The 12,073-nt window shown below is 42.9% G+C and overlaps 1 protein-coding gene across 3 annotated transcripts in view; it reads right to left on the bottom strand.

Annotated features, from left to right (window-relative positions):
- Positions 1-12,073, bottom strand: part of GRIN2B (glutamate ionotropic receptor NMDA type subunit 2B) — a 215,337-nt gene that overhangs the window by 123,256 nt on the left and 80,008 nt on the right. The window contains exon 1 of one of the 3 annotated variants that reach the window (XM_057430374.1): positions 5,159-5,271. The exons of the other annotated variants lie outside the window; for them this stretch is intronic. The gene's annotated coding sequence lies outside the window, so the exon portion shown is untranslated. Of the gene's footprint in view, positions 1-5,158; positions 5,272-12,073 lie in introns of those variants that run through there. 3 annotated transcript variants of the gene reach the window in all.

The raw sequence follows: 12,073 nt of genomic DNA on the forward strand, positions 1-12,073 counted from the left end.
TTAGGTTTTGGGGAACATCAGTATATCTAACTCCATTTGCTGCTTCATTAAGCTTCCTGTGCAGCCATAATTTAACAACTGGTATCTGGCCTTCCTTTCCTTTCCAGTTTGTAAAGGGAATCCTATGAGATCCTAACAACTTAAGCCACTATCATTTTCCAAAGTCCTCTTATCATTTTCCTGATTCAGAAGAAAAGCTGTTAGTGTTTAGTGTTAGTCTTTAATAGGGTCTTGATTTGCAAAATTCCTCTATGACCTACAAACAAAGTACATAGGGATGTTTCTTGTTTAAACTTCAGTCCTGCCTACCACACATTTTGTAGGGCAAAAAGTAGTGAGAAAGCACCAAATAACTTCTGGGAAAACATAGATTTTAATTTTCTCACCTATGTATTTCTTTTCTTTGAAATTGAGACACCATGTGCACTTATTTGTTACAGTGCTGGTGGGATACCTGATTCACTGAGAGTTTTATTGTCCATGATGGAAAATGCTGCAACAGTTCCAAGTCTTATAATTAAATTTTCTATATTTCTGAGTCCCGTTTGTTATAACAGATCTGACAGGAAATCAGGATCTTTGCTGCTTAAGTGTTCATTTACTCCTGTTTATTCTTACCACAAATGCATCACTGCCTCAGGCTAGCCTGAAGTCAGGATCTTCTGCCTGTTTGTTTTTTCTCCCCACATTTAATTTATTTAGCTTTCAACAAATCAATACAATAAAACTCTGTTTTTAATATTACATGCTGTATCATCCTGTGTGAGTCCTTTCCCTGAGTGCTTGCAGTAGGGACTATGAGAACACAGTAACACTACAGCCCCAGCACAATGTTCTTGTGGTGGGATTTGCATCTAGAACACCACATTTCCACATCTCTCACACACATACATGCTCGGATTTCCACAAGTAAGCATATTGACAGCAAAACCTACTCAAAGTAAGGTTGGAGCACACTGGACTGTGTAATTTCTGAATGACTCTGCCTAGTTGATACTATTTAGTAGCATTTCAAAACTTTCCTGTCTCATTAGAACAGGTTTCCTGAGTTATTAATGATTTTGGCTTGCACAGCAGATGGAGCAGCGATCTCCTACAATCCTTTCCCAGTGCTCTGATTCACTGATGAGTGGATCGTTGTTGGTGAAAATCCTCCAAGCTACCCTGGAAATGTGCCCTTAGTGGGAAGTTCAAATTTGTTAGTTGCAGAAATGTGGTTTACGTAACCCTATCATTTATTAATTTCTTCCCTTGTTCTCATAATAACTACTGAACATGCTGGCCCTGTTTGACAGAAGTATACATAGCTCATAGATGATGGCTAAAGAGAACGGATTACAGAAACTGGTGGATGAGTGAAAGGGAGAGACTCAGTTCACTGTCCCCACTGGTGTAATGGCAGGCAGGATATACTGATAAATTTGTGAAGGTCTATAAAAGCCCTCTCTTCCAGGAGAGCATGTTGCTCTCCTTCTGGTCCCTCCTAGGCAGGGCAGACAAGTGGCCAAAAAAGGAGGTCTGCAGCAATTAGGAAAATGGTTGATTCTCTAGGTCTTCTCTGGAAGCCACGATCCCTGATGGGTACAAAGAATAACAAATCTAGAGTTGCTAGTATAGCTCAATTTTGTCACCAGGGTAAACGGTAACAAATGTAGCAAGATTCACATGTATAATGACATTAACTATAGACATACACATCACCATATACACAGATCCCTGTCATGGCTCGGACATTAATCTCTCTGTAGCAGTGGAAACAGATCTGCTGCAGAGCCTTAGCCCAGGAGCAACTGTGTAAGTGCTCCAGCACCAAGGAGTTCCTGAGAGCTGCAATAAAAACATCTCTGATTAAAGATGACTCAAGGGCTGAAAACAGCTAAGTGATTTCCACTTTCCACTTAAGGGTCTACAGAAATCATTCATTTGAAACATTTTGCAACAGAGAAAACTCAAGATAACCTGAATTCTGTAATCTTGATCTTAGGATTGTTTCACTCCGTACCACTTGTAGTTAACAAAAAAAGATGAAAAAGTTGAACATACGCAGGGCCGTTGACTGACATACAATTCAGAGAAAAACCTCGGAAGTCTTTTGGCTAAGGAGGGAGTGCACAATTTGTGACTTTTATACATAATCACTGGTCAAAGCAGGCTAGTATATGCTGCTATGCCATACTAGCTTCCCAGAGCATCACATGTGGGTGCCAGCACTCTTCCACAGAGGAGAAATGGCAGTTAGAAAGCTGCCAGGATAAACAGTTTTCACACCAGGCTTGTTGCATTTCCATTTTCACCTCTGTATATGTGTGGTTCCTTGTTTGATGAGCTTACATGAATGGATTAAACCACTGGTCACTGTGGGTAGATGCTGCCTGCCAAGTGCCATGTTATACCATGATGGCAATCTGGACGACCCTAGCTTCCCTGTCCCAGCTCCGACAAGTCCCCTAGGTTGGCTTAATATCTTGACATTGCCAGCCCAGAACAGTTAGAGGAAATTCAGACCATCCCATTACTCATTTACATCATTACTCAATTACATCATGGTGTTTGCCTGAGACTTCTTTTCTGGCTGTCTTACCCTCCAGACTTAGGACTGAATTTTGACTGAAAGCTGAATGAGATCTCTTTGGTATAGCTATATTAATCAATAGCAGCCATAAAACTATCCAACACTCTTAAAAAGTCCAGTCACAGTATTTGGCATGATGTCATTGAATAAATTTCTCCAATCAGCTATCCAGGGTGAAATACTATTTCTTTTAATAATTTTTAAATTAACTGCTCTTTCATTTCATCAAGTATGCCTTTGGTCTCTTATTGTGAGCAGATCTGATTGTGAACTGAACCTCCAAAATTTCACAGAATCTATTTAAATAAGCCCTGGAAGCCCAGCATTGCATCCAATACCCCCTGAGTCTCTCAGGAGCTGGCAATCTCCTTGTACTATGGCCCAGCTGTGGACAGGTCAGAGTGTGTCTGTAAGGGCCTCCATTCCCCTTCTGCCTCATGAAGTAGTGATACCCTTTTTCTCTCAAAATTCTGCATTGCTTAAGTAATTACCTTCTGCAGGCAAAACTGTTAGTTTCTCTATGTCCTAACACATGGCACCCACAGTCCTGATGATTCCAATGTCTACTCAGCCTTTATGAACAGAGCAAAGTTAGCTGTGTCTGCACTCTGGGCTGGCCAGATCACAGCTGAAGCAAAGTAGTCAATTTAGGATAATATTGTGCCAAGACTTAATCTTTTCTTTGAGGCTGGCCATATTAACCAGTTTAGATAATTTTCAAAGCATTGATAATAGCTTACATACTCTTTGATATGGCATCTGGCTTGCCTCAGAGTGCAAGTAAGCAGCTGAAGAAAAGCCTGTGTAGATGTGCCCTTCACTTTCCCTAAGGCAAGGAGCACTAAAAGACTTCAGCCTCATCCATTCTGCCCAGCAGTAAATGGTAATTCTCTCACTCAAAAATAAACAAAAAAAAAAAAACCAAAAAAACAAACCAAAACAAAAAAAAAATCCAAACCAAAAAAGCCCACCAAAAACACTCCCAAACTCTTTAAATAGGAGAGCTCTCCAGCACACGGATGAAGCTCAGCTCACAGACTCCAGATTTCCCTCTGCCCCATATCTGGCTGCTTCTTCTCTAAGGGGTCATAATTATGCTCTGAGTACAAAAAAAAAAAAAAAAAAAAGATAAAAAAAGGTCCAGCTCCCACTGTTTTGGTCCCACTTAAGCAGTGGAGTTTCCCTGGCAACCACGCACATGTAATGCAGCCATGGCCATACGCTCCCCACCACAGCCAGCAGGAAGGGCCACCATTGCTCCCTGCAGTGCTACACAGGGTACAGTACAGCCCACCAGTGCTGGGGCTGAAAAGACTGGGGCTGCACATCACTACCCACACCCCAGAGAGAAACTCATTGCCTGGCAGCCTGCTGGACCTGCAAAGGTGCTCAGGGAGAGGAGGGTGGCTAACGGCCCACTAGATTTCTTGTGTCAGGTAACTAGGGGCAAGCAGGAGGAAAATCAAGATTTGCCCTCATCCTGCTCACCCAGGCCTCCTTCTTCGGGGCTGGTTCCTCACTGCCTTCACACTCCTTGGAGCTGTTTTCCTCTATGGTGTGAGAGGAAGGTGTGGAGTGTGTATGTTCTGTCTTTGTTCCCCTGTGTTTATGCACTGCTCTTAACTTGAAGGTTCAGTCCCACAAACACAGCCAGGTTTATTCAGTTAGCCCAGGTCACTGGCTTTCTGCCGTGAGGGCAGAAGGGAGCCCACCTTTTATCCTTCTCAGCCTGGGAGTATATTCAGACATTTCATACTCACAGCTTTATAAGACCGTGAGGCTCCACACTACCCTTCACTGCACCCTCCAAATCAGATCCGATCACATTGGAAAGGAGGTGCTGCTTGCTCAGAGTATACCTCCTCCCTGCCCTGAGCTCTCCCAAACCTGGCTCATCCCAGCTCACTCCAACCTGTGTTTTACAGCACGGGCTGGAATAGCAGCAATATTGAAGCCTTTGTGTGCACCAGGTGAGAAGGCAGCTCTGCGTGGTGCATTTCAAGAGGGATTTTACTACCTTCCTTACGTTGCCAAGATAGTATAAAATAGCACTGGCATAAAATGAAGAAATAGTACCCTGTTGCAGGTTTTCCATTTTTTGTTTAGACATCCTGCTGGCAAGCAGCTGCCTCATTAGCCCATAACATGTATGTCTGTCTGCACCAGACAACAGGAGGCAGTGGAACCGTGAACTGGCCCTTAGGCATCTGTGCATTAGCACTGGGTGGAAACTCCAGCTCATGTCCAGTAGATCTGCCCTGTCAGGAGAGCTAACTAGTTCAGACCCCAGCCTGCACCATCCTGTTGACACTCCTGATTTCAGATCTAGTGGGGAATTTGTTAAACCTGAGGAGAAGAAACAGAGGTGGATTCCTGAACCACTGGACCTGGACTATGGATTCAGCCCCTGCTTTGGAAAGCAACTGTATCACTGAAGAGTTTTACAAGAGTCTTTGTCTGGAACAAGCAATATGGATTTCAATATGCAGCCTGATTTGTCATGCTTGAAGACCTGATCCCCATCAGAGATGGCTTTGGCCACAGCAAGTTACCATCCAGGATGGATGAAAGCATAGCAGCACCTACTTTCTCCCTACACAGCTCTCCTTCCTAATCAACCAGTGAGCAGTGCTCCTGTCGGGAAGCTGCTGTCATGCCTGTCTTCCTCATGTAACTGATTCACAAAGTTTTAAACAATTATTGATTCTCCTCCTCCCCACTGTGGAGACATTGAGACCATAGAGTTATTTACACAGATATTAGAAAGGAAAGAAGCTCCGTCCTCAGATGTTCTTTTTGAGTTCCTATCTATTAAGTCTCAGAAAATAGGAATTTTCTTACAACTTTACAGACAAAAGCATGCATAAATACATTAAGTTCCCTGCACACACACAAGCCCATCCAAACATTTGCAGGATGTTCTGCCAAAACCACACTAGCTGAATTATTGCTTTCTATTATTTTCTATTGGGATCATAACTCTTCAGTTCCTTTTCTTTGCTCTGATGATTAACAGCCATTTGCCATGCCCCTTTACTGCTATAAGACTGAGGCACAAATCGTGGCAAACTTCCTATTCAAGAAAAAGCCATTTCTAAACTCCAATGAATTGGAAATTCTTCTTGGTAAAAGACTGGACTATAGGAGACATACAGAGATGGAGCTTGCAATCTTCCCCACAGCTCCTGAAGCACTTCACATTCATGGTTGCTACAGAGATTGGTGCTGTAAGAACCATTATATTCACCTCCATGATCTAAGAACAAGAATGTTTACACTTCTCAGAGTTTGGTGATGAGAATTTGAAAGGGGAAATCAGTCCCTCTGAGCTTGCAATAAGGGTGCTATGAATTTAAGTTCTGAACTTCTTTTTGCTTGGGCAATGAAAATCAGCAAGTCCGTTTCTAGTCAGCTTAACACTGTGCTGGAGCACACATAATTAAATTAACTTTTTTTCTATAGTTACCTGCACATCAATAAAAAGCGCCATCTATAATATTCAATATGCCCTTGACATAACTTTAAAGCAGCAGCATTACAAATAAGATGCTCTTTTTGTACTTGAAAACATATTTTTCTACCTATATTAGGCTTTGTACTTTTTTAACCAAAACCTGAGTCTGGGACTGAACTGACGTCTCTTTTTCAAGATCACACACATACATAAGGCAGTGAGATTTCTGTTGAGGATCAGCATAGCAGAGAAAGGAATTGATGGAGCAGCAAAAGTATTTGCCTCTGCTGGCCATTAATAATAAGAGTAACAAAAACATCTAAGAGAATAAGAGCCAGGGTGAGGCATGTAAGGTTTAGAAATAGCTCTTCAACTGACTCAAAGGCAAAGCCAATGCATCTTGTTTTCCTGCATCTCCCATTGTCTGTCCTCTTTATTAACCACACACTCCAGCACAACGGGGGAGTGGGAAGTAGATGGAAGCATCAGCAGGAGCTCTGGCAAGCTGGGTAGAAATGAGCTATTCAATCTGAACATTGCCTGGTCAGGGCCCACGACAAAAGATGGAACAAATAACTACAAAAGAGGGGAAAGAAAAAGCTATGTCCAGCACTGCACCTCCTGCAAGGGAAGAGGCATTGGCTGTGATGTTTTGTCTTTTCCTTCCACTTTGTATCACTCTGTCTCGTTATTTTCTGTCTTCCTGCACACAGTTGCCTTTAGGTGCTTCAAGTGCATGCAGTTGGATATGTGTGTGTGTATATACACATATACATACATATCTACACGTACACAGGGGCAACTGCACATTGGCAATTCTACAGGCAAGATGGCTCAAGATGGGCAAATTGCCTCATCTCCAGTATACCAACTCAGGCTGGCAGCACCTGAAATGGATTAGCATCCAACAATGATCTCTATGAAATGAGGTGATGGTGCAGTCCAGCCTTACTGGCAATAAATGTCTACATCACCACACATGCATTCAGTGCTGACTAAACTTCTGGTTAGTGCTCTCAGAAAGAAGCCAAGGATTACACAGGCTGCTTCATTACACAGCCCTGGCCACAGCCCAGAGGAAGAGAGTTCACATGCCTTCAAATTATGGGTGAAAGCATTGAAGACATGGTTTTAACAGACTTTGTTCTTCCTGACAAATACAGTCCTTCAGGACTCATCTTTCATGGAGGCAAGTAGTCACCTATTAATATACAACAAGAGGATCTGGGCTATTAAGAAAACAAAACAAACTCAAAAAACCCCACAACTCTGTCTTTTCTTTCAGCAGGTCAGAAGGAATACTTGTGGGAAGGGAATAGACACAGAAAGGTTTATTTCAGGGTGTAGCTAAGCAATTCTGGAAACTGAGACAAAGTCATTGCTCTGGTCGTCTAGCTTCAAGATACTATTTTTTTCTTTCAAAATACTTTTTTCTTTCTGGGAAGAATTGTATTTTCTTCTTTTCATGCAAAACTTCCACTTTTTTTTCTTTCTAGGAAGAATTGTGTTTTCTCCTTTTCATGCAAAACCTCTGAATATCTGCCTTCTGAGAAGTAACGAGCTGAAAAACCTTTTCTTCAAGTCTGGTGGCTAGTGCAAGAAGCTCAACCTTTTAATTATCTCAATGGATGCAGGATGTGTACATTCCTACACTACGCATCCATCTGCACTGCGTAGGAGCAGATCATAGTCTTGGCATCAGTGCTCTTCAAGGCATGCAGCCTTGCAGGGTGGGCATGCTTGGTGAATGAAGCACACTGCATGGAAGTCATCAACCCAGCGCTCTACAGCTTATCTGGTATCCAGCTGCTCTTGTTATGTTACCGAGTAATTTTTAAGGGCTGGTAGTAGATCTTCTTCTTTCACTCATCGCACTAACCCCACTAACTTCGAAGTCACACCGTATTCTCTAGATGGAAGTGAGAACGTTGTCAGGCTCCTTGTGCATTCAGCAGTAGGCTATGGATACAATCTCTCTATTCATCAGTAGGAAAACATGGCCTTTACAGCTATCCCTCACTAGCCTTTCTTCCCATGGAATCTCTCTATTGTGTAGCTCTAGGATACTCAAGAAAGGAAAAGTATGCATTTAAAAATGTACATATTCCCTCCACATATAAAGGGCTGAGGATCATAAATTTCCTCTTTTACAGGGAGCTTTCTGAGGGCCCTTCAGCTGTCTTGTGTGGGGGACTTCGTGCAGCCAATTCATAATTTCTGTATTCTATTGCTATGCAACAAGAAAATTGTTCGGTCTCCACAAGAATTTCACTTCACTCCATAAACATCAGCATCTCTGTTTCAGCAAAGATTAATCATACAGGGCCTCCCAGCCTTGGACTCAACCCTTCTCAGGGCTCCTCTAAACAGGGCAGTTTACTTCCTTACACAAGGTCAATTGTGCATCTTGGACTTTGACAAAGGAAGCTCTCAGTCCACTGGGCCCACTGACAGCAACATTTTAACTCAACAGGTGCTGCTCAACAGTTTGTAGTCTAAACTAAAGATGAACAATATTTCAAATGGAAGTGGCAGGAGGACTTTCAAGCAGGGGTAGTCATAATCCCTTCCTGCTGGGATGTGGACAATAGACAAGCTGCTCCCATTCCTGTTGAGTCCTGGGAGGGGATTTTTCCGGACTGTAAGTAGGCAACATCTTTCATCCTACGGCTTCCACCAAACCACATCCTCTGAGTTTAATAGCATCCTGCAGTCTTTATGGGCTCAGAAGGGGGATTACTGCCTCCCAGAGTGCCAAGAGCTTTTGCTAAAATTCCTAGATTTTCCCTGAAGTGCTCCCCTCCAGGTATTGAATGAGCGAGGTATTACAACTGAAAGATTGAAAGATTTTCATTTAGCATCTTTTTTTTTTTTTCTCAGTTGATTTACTCAGTGCAGATGGAGTACAATAGATGAGATTGCTTTGCTCACCCGTATCTGCATAAGCTTGTTTTAAGTACATTGTATGATTATTTCAACTTCCCACCAACAGCCTCCTCGTACCTCCAGGCCTCTCAAAAGCATGCCTGGATTGTGTAATGCCACAGCCCCATATCAGAGTTGCCAGAGTTAACCTGGACTGCCTAGTAAGTCCACAAGGCACAGCAACACCTTGCAGAAGTACTAGCTTGGATCCCTGAAGCTGAAGAGTGATTTCAGTACAGTCCATGAGATAAATTTGTGGTGACTCAATTGTACCACTCTTAGAGCTAGCCTGTTGGGTGCTACCTGAGGGTCTGCACAACATGCCATGCAGCTATGACCTCCTCAGTTTCACTCATTCCCTGCAGTGCCTAGTCACCCCAATACCTTGGGGTGATTCATACCAGAGCTGCCATGGGACATTTACAATTGCTGCCTGCTCCTCTAGCTCCCTTTGCCCCCACTGACTAAGCAGAGGTTGTTCTCTCTTCCCCAGGGCCGAGGGAACATAGAATCCTAAAATCTAAAATCTTTTCTCTCAACCCCACCTTGGGCACTTCTACAGCCCCACACGATTCCTGTGCAAAAGCTTCCCTCCCACCCACCGAGTGCAGGGCAGCTGTGACCATCCTGGGACTGGAGCAGAAGGAGGTGAGGCCAAAAGGACAGCAGACGGTGAGTTCACACCCACATACACACACATCCCGATTAAGGATCCAGCTTTGTTTCCATGGCAACGTGCAGAGCCGCAGCAAAACGGGCCCTTCCTGCACAGCAATGGCAGCCATGCCCTGCACCCCTAAATCCTCCCGCTTCTCCCAGCCACTGCCAGGGCCTGCAGTGACTCCTTTACACACCTTCCAAAGCCTGGCAATTTAAGGCTCTCAGATTTCCCACTCATGATGCGACATCCAGAAAACAGGAAAATAAGGATGCACACTAATAGCGGTAACAGAAATAACACTACCCGACACAGTCAAGCTGTAAACCCCTTAGAACAGCATTACAAAGAAATGCCTTTTCTCTCCTGGAAGCTGGCAATGATCATCAATGGAGTGCAGCTCACAGAATTAAAAGAAGATATTTTTTCCTACAGGCAGGTAGCTCCTTACTACACAGCCAAGCAGCCAGCACTCCTCTGAATCTACTATCAAATGCCACTTGCAACCACAGCCAACTCCACCTTTCAGGACAAGCTGTCCCATGCAGCCCACCTTCCCATGAGACAGTACTAAACACCTTGGTCCCTGTGGTAGGGTGGTGAAACACAAGAGGACAGCTGAGACCCTGGGTCTTGGCAGTATGCACCCTTCTTAGCAGCTCCACAGGGAAAGGCATGTAGGACATGGCCACATGTTTCTTCAGGCCTTCTGCACTCAGAAAATCTACCTGCCATCTTACAACTGAAACACAAGGACTGAAGTGCTCATGATTTCTTAGCCATTTCCACTACATGTCTTCAGGGTTGTCTGCTGAGGAACGATTGGGAAAATTAATCCAAATTAACTGAAGTTGTGAGTTTAGCATGAATTCATTAAATCACATTAGCCTTGAATGGACACATTTCTTCCAAATTAAAGCAATCCTTAGAAGAAAATTGAACTAAACCAAATTAAGGTCCTTTTAATCCTGAAGAACAGAGTGCCTACATGGGGTTTGTTGTAATTAAGGAACAGCAGTCTGGAAGGGATGTCCTAGCCCCGGTCTCCCAGACAGTCTCTCCATATTAGTCTTTTGAAGAACCTATCATGCTCTCACTGGGAAAGGATTAGGTTTCTTGTTTTCCCTGTGCAGTTTGGAAGCTGGTGCAGAACTCTGCTGTACTGATGACTTTTTGCTAAAGCCCGTTCCTGGCCAGTTAATGCCTAGCTCATCTTTACCTTGAAGAGCTCTCCTATTGTCACAGTATTTCCCTCTCACTTTTTTTTTAATGGAGGGCAGCCTTTTATATTTTCTCAGTCTGCATTTTGCCAGGTTAAGTAAGCTACACTATCTTAGTTTCCTCTTGTAAAATGTGTTCTTCCTTCTCATTACCAACCAGATACTTTTCTGACTCCATTTTGCTTTAATTGGGATAACTGGAATTATACACAGAATTGTACACAGAGGAAATTACACTAGAGCCTTTTACAGCGATACTGATACTTCCCTGCCTTGGCAGGGAATATCCTGCCTGGCACCTAGGAACATAATTGTCTTTTATGCTGATGTCTCATATCTAAGCCTCAGTCATCACATCAGTAAATAATACTCCCACTTTTTCTCATTTTCATTTGCTTCTAACTGATAATCCCATTGTTTTTAAGATCAATTAGTAGGAGTAACAAAGAATCTTCTCATACAGGCCAGCAGACTGTGCAAAGGCACCCAGACCAGATAGAAGAAATAGAAGTAATAAACAGTAGAAGCCAAACAATTTCTGCTGCTCAAGTCCTTCAGATCTAGTGTGGGTTCCAACATGTGGCTTCATACCAGGCACTGTAGATGAGTCTATCTGCATGGCTCTGATCTTCACATAAGTGCATTTCACCTTCTTTCTATATTGTAGTCCTCAAAACTGTCCATTTCTTCCTGCTTGTTCCCTATTCTACTCCATTGATTACACTGCTCCCAAGTGTGCACAAATGTCCTCATGAACATGATCCCTCACACTCCTACACCATAAATCAGAACCCAACATTTGGAAACATTTATAATTCTGTGATTTAGAAAGTTTCAGATTAGCCACACTACACTTCATCTCATATCTGATATGGCAGAAGGGAGCAAGGGAGACAGGAAGGATAACTGATGGAAGAGAGACAATCAGGTTTCCCATTCAGAGAAGCACTACCTATTGCAGGACACAAGCACATTTACAGAGAGTGTCACATGAATACAGCCAGTTAAAAAAAAAACTGTTTTCATACAATATATCCAAGCTAGGGACTATGTTACTACAGGAAATCATTGTACAGAGCAGTAGAAAGAAGCAAAGAGGTAAATTATTAGGTTCTGATTCAACATGCCATTATTGCTATTCAAGATGCCATTTACTGAGGACCAGGTTACTTTGCTGTAAAATTAGACTTTTATCCTGGTAATTCGGGCCTTTTAAAAATATTTATTCACATTTTTATGCAAAA

Source organism: Pezoporus wallicus, unplaced genomic scaffold (assembly GCF_028554395.1).
Source record: "Pezoporus wallicus isolate ANWC-B61680 ecotype Strahan unplaced genomic scaffold, APGP_CSIRO_Pwel_v1 scaffold_3294, whole genome shotgun sequence".
Taxonomy (NCBI): Eukaryota; Metazoa; Chordata; class Aves; order Psittaciformes; family Psittacidae; genus Pezoporus; species Pezoporus wallicus.